A 5,174-nucleotide genomic window follows, 5' to 3' on the forward strand; every position below is an offset into this window, starting at 1 on the left:
CAGCACATGCAAAGGCCCGGGGGTGCATGGATTCACACCACAGACAACAGCAAGGTCAGGTGATGGCGCCGAGGTAAAGGCAGCCGGGAGGCTGAGGCGGGAGGGTTGCAAGTTTGAGCCCACCCTGGACAACTTAGTGAGACCCTGTCTTTACATAAAAAATGCAAAGGGCTGGCGATGCAGCCCAGTTCAGTGCAAAGGCCCTGGGTTTCATCCCTAGTACTGGAAATCAGTACCTAAGCAAATGCAGGCTGGGGCAGCAGTGGGGCAGAGGTGCTACATTCTGTCCTTGGTGATCAGGGAGGGCTCCTGAGGAGGTGGCAGGCCTGAGGCATGGCAAAGCCTCTACCACATGGAGTCCTGGTGTGGGGGTTCACAGCAACCCAGTCCAGGCACATGCAAAGGTCCTGGGGCAGGGTGGGAGGGTGATGGGTGGGAGCCATGGGAGAAATAGGCTGAGGCAACAAGATCTTTAGGCTGTGAAGATGAGTTTGGATTCACTTCTGAGGGCAATAGGGAGCCATAGTGGGTTTTAAATATTTATTTACTTAAAAGTTACCCCATGCAGTACAATTCACACAGTAAAAACATCTTCTCTTGTTTACAAATCTTTGAGATTTGACAAATGCGTGGCCACAGAAGCAGCACCACAAGCCACAGACCATGGTAGCCATGGAGACCAAATAGGGTAGAGCCTGTGTCTGGCTTTTCTTGGGAGATGGGAGCTCAGTCCCTAATTTGACCAGGCTGGGATGGTTCTCATGATCCTCCTGTCTCAGCCTCCCAGCGTGCCGGGATGCCAGGCGTGCGCCACCACACCCAGCTTGTACCTGGTTTTTTGTGCTCCACACAACATGGCTGAGAACCACACACACTTTTCATTGGGAAGCCCACTGCAGATGGACCCCGATTTCTGTCACGTACCTGATGGGTGGTTTGCTGTCTGGGGCATTGGGAACCGAGCTGTGGACACCTGTGACGTCTGTCTGTGCGGAGCCCCCAGCCCCAGCCTCCGTCTGCCAACGTGGTGGCTGTGGCTCCAGCCTGTGTCTGTGCATTGCTGAACACGGTCTGTGCCTGCCTGGGGCTCCCGGTCAAGGCCATGGTGGGGACCCCAGATGATCTGAGCATCCAGGCAGAGCCTGCCGCTGCAGAGACATCTGTGCCAAGACTGGAAAGAGACCGGGTAGATGGCGCACACCTGTGATCCCAGCACTCAGGAGGCTGAGGCAGGAGGATCGCTGTGAGTTTGAGGCTGGCCTGATCTAAAAAGAAAAGAACAACAACAAAACCTGGAAAGATACCACAGAACCTTCTGGACAGGGTGGAACTGTGTTTGCTGCAGAGGGAACAGCATACAGGAGGGCCCTGAGTGCAGGAGGCGTGGGAATTCTGGATCTGATGGAAAACATCCGCCTCAATACAGACGCTTCAGCAAATAACAGTGCTTCAGGCTTGGGGGTCAAGTTTTCTGCCGTGGTCCAATTCTAGAGCGGTAAATGGAAGGAGGCCTTGTTCTAATCAACTCTATTTTTCCAGATAAGAAAACTGAAAGCTCAGAGCGGTAACACAGCTTAGAAGGGACAAAGCTGGAACTCGAATTCAAGATGCCCATCTCCATCCAGAATCTGTTTGCCACTCCTACAGTGTGGCTATGAAGGATGTGTGGAAGGAAGGATGGACAATATGTTCTTCACCTCCTTTATCCCACACCCTCTGCTCCTAGTGATACAACCAGCAAGAGGCAAATTCCTAGGAGCTAATACTGCATCACCAGCGGCCACTGGAGGAGACTGGCTGCCAAGATCTGCTCAGTGACAGTGTCAGGAAGCAGAGGTTTTGACCATCTCGGGCCCTCCTCCCTGTCTCCGCCTCCTCCTCACAGCCCATCCCCTGCTACCCACCCCTCGCAGCCTCCCTGCCAGGCCCGGAAGGGGAGGACGTTCTCGGGAACAGATGGCCGCCTTCCTCGCCCAGCGCTCTGCCAGTTAATTAACGCCGCCTGTAATTAAACTTCCCACAAATTAGCTGTCAGCTACGCTAAAGGGAACCGTCCCTCTCAAATGCCACCTTGACTTGGTGAATTGTGGGCCTTGTCGACAAAATAATTAAAGGCAGAGGGAGGCAACCAGACTTGGGAGTCCTTTGCCTCCTAATATCTCTATTGCTGTTCAGGGCCAGAAGCTGCCAGCCAGGACTCAGAAATACAAGGCTCTGCCCACCCAGGCTGCTCCAATTAAATGTTTTCCTTGCTGAATACCTACTGTGTGCAGCCACCGTGCCGGAGACGCAGTGGAGGCTGATGGCGAGGTAGGTGGTGCCTTTCTGGAACTTAATGTATTCAACATTAAATTGTAAAAGCAAAAGAACTAAAATAAAAGTTTATAGCACCCCAGGTGGAGGGCATGGCCGTGCAAAGGCCCTGAGGCAGGATAGAGCCCCATGAGGTACAGGAGCAGTGAGGAGGCCCTGTAGCTGCAGCAGAGGGAGTGAGGGCAGAGAGAGAGGAGGAAAGGAGGAGGGGGCGGTGCAGGACCCTGTGGGCCGCAGGGAGGATTTGGGCTTTGGCCCCAGGGAGGTGGCAGCCATGGAGGGTTGAGGACATAGGAGGGAGGATCTGGTTCGGTGCTCACGGCGCCCTTTGGTGGCCCCAACCTGTTCATCCCGTCGTGCTGGGTCCCACCAGCGTGGAGGACAGGGGTGAGGGCAGCCTTCCCCTAGGACATTCTTCGGCTCTGTGCACCAGGCTTTAGACCTCATAGTGCCCTAGGGCCTTTGCACATGTCAAACGGACTGTGGAATGACCTGTCCTGCGTCCTTGCTGCCTTTCTTCACCTTCTGGTCTTTGCTCTGAATTAATGCCTCCAGGAAGCCCCCACCCACTCACCCAGAGGCCCCAGTGTGAACCAGGGTGCCTCTGACGTCATCGGCCCGGTGAGCTGCAAGGCATCCTGGGAGCGGGACGGACTCAAGCCCGTCTGCTTCCTTGCCAGCCTGGCAAAGGCCCTGAGCCCTCCCCTGGCCCCAGGAAGCCTGGCACACCCCGCCACACACAGTCGGTTCCATAAATACTAAATCAGAGTAGAGCTTAGCTGACTACCCAGGGCGAGATGGGCTTCAGATCACAGAATTTACAGTGGTCAGGACTCTGAGAAGAGGCTCCTCTAGAGACAGTATTTCACCCAGAAGGCTCTGCGGAGGCCGGTGTCACACACAGAAGCAATTGTGAAAACGGGGGCCAGGCACAGTAGCACACCCATGTCACCCCAGCACTCTGGGAGGCTGAGGCAGGAGGGTTGCGAGCAACTTGGTGACTTATCGACATTCTGTCTCAAAAAAAGGGGGGCTAAGGTGTTGTTCAGCAGTAGAGCACCCCTTTTCCGTCCCCAGGACTTGAAATAAAAATAGTAGCAAGCTGAGACTGTACCGCCCTCAGCCCCTCCTGGTGTCTTCCAGAATCCCCAGGGGCTGAGGCGCAGAGCTCTGTTTCAAGATGAACTCAAGCAGCAGGAGCACAAAGCCAGAAAAGAAGGGAATCGCGGTCTCTCTCTGAAATCACACGCACGTCCCGAGGGAGTTTCCTGGGTGACAAGTGCTATCGCTCTCAATGAAGGCGGCGGCAGCTTCCATTCACGAATTCGTCAAAATGCGCCCGACTGTACCCCTCCATCCCGCCCTTCTGAGGCTGCTCCGAGGGGGGAAATCCGGGTGCCAAGAACACGGGCTCGCAGCCACGCTGTAGCCATTCGGCAGTCTCTGTAGGAGGGACAGACACCTGAACAGATGGTGGTGGTCACACGCCTAGGCGTTTACCGAGGAGAGCCAAAGCTGACGTCCCCTGCAGCAGCTGGAGTCAGCCTTTTGCAGCTTCTTTTCTGAAAAGCAAACAGAAGGAACAACCCAAATGCTCATCAGCCGACGGAGGAAAAGCCAACAGCAGGCCAACGACACTGGAATACAACGCAGCGATGAAAAGGAAGGACTCAGAGGCACCACAGCTTGGAGGAATCACAAAAGCATGGGCCAGACGCAAAAGACTACGTCCCAGCCGGGTGTGGCGGTGCGAGCCTGTCATCCCAGCACTCTGGGAGGCTGAGCCGGGAGGGTCACAGGTGTGAGCCCAGCCCAGGCACTAATGACTTAGAGAGATCCTAACTCGAAATTTTATTTAATTGAATTAATTTGTTTATTTTGGTTTTTTGAGACAGGCTCTCACTATGTAGTTGAGACTGACCTGGAACTCACTGTGTAGCCCAGGCTGGTCTCGAACCCACAGTGATCCTCCTGCCTCAGCCTCCCAAGTGCTGGGATGACAGGCATGCGCCACCACGCCTGGCTCTAAGTCAAAATTTTAAAAAATAAAAAAGGGGCCTAGAGATATAGCTCAGTGCAAAGGCCCTGGGTTCAGTCCCCTACAGTAAAAAAAATTACTTTTTCTGGGCACGTGGTCTGCCTATGTAGCTCAGGCTAGTCTCAAACTTTCGGTGATCCTCCTGAGTCAGCTTCCTGAGTGCTGGGATAACAGGTGTGTGCCACCATGCCCAGCCCTCTCCCCAATTTTTTAAAAAATAAAGTATATTCTTCTGGAGGTCAGGGCTGAGAGGCAATGAGAAAGCATTTCTCCTTAGATGAAAAATTTCAGAAAAGCACCCAAAACCTCAGCACAAAGCTAAATAACATTTGACTGCAATATTTTTTTAGAAAAATCAAAATTAATGCCAAAACAATTTTCCAAGATGAACACAACATCAAAATCTCAAAGGAAGACACAGGAAGGGCTCCGTGTTCCCCGTGTCCCACCCCCACCCCGGGTCTGGTCCTGCGTGGACGCTGGGGACGAGGACCCCGCGTGGGTAACGACGTGTCGGGCTGCCCAGCCTGAAGTGTGTGATTTAGGGGGCACATCACACCTCGATAAGAAAGTGAGGAAACGCAGGCAAACAAAACCACCACATCCAGGCTCAAAAAACGCCCACAGTTAAAAAGAAAAAGAAAAAAAAAAAATTTCCACCAGGACGGTTGTGGGCAGGCAAGGGGGGAAAGGGAGACTCGAACAAAAACAGGAGCAGTTTGGGCAGCAGCAGTGGGGGTGGGGAGACACGCGCAGCTCACGGCGAGTGGGCAGGGGACAGGCGGGGGACAGGACCGAGCGGGAGGCTCCCCTCCGCCTCGGG

The sequence above is a fragment of the Fukomys damarensis genome, unplaced genomic scaffold, assembly GCF_012274545.1.
Source record: "Fukomys damarensis isolate Sample0158 unplaced genomic scaffold, DMR_v1.0_HiC HiC_scaffold_37, whole genome shotgun sequence".
Lineage (NCBI taxonomy): Eukaryota > Metazoa > Chordata > Mammalia > Rodentia > Bathyergidae > Fukomys > Fukomys damarensis.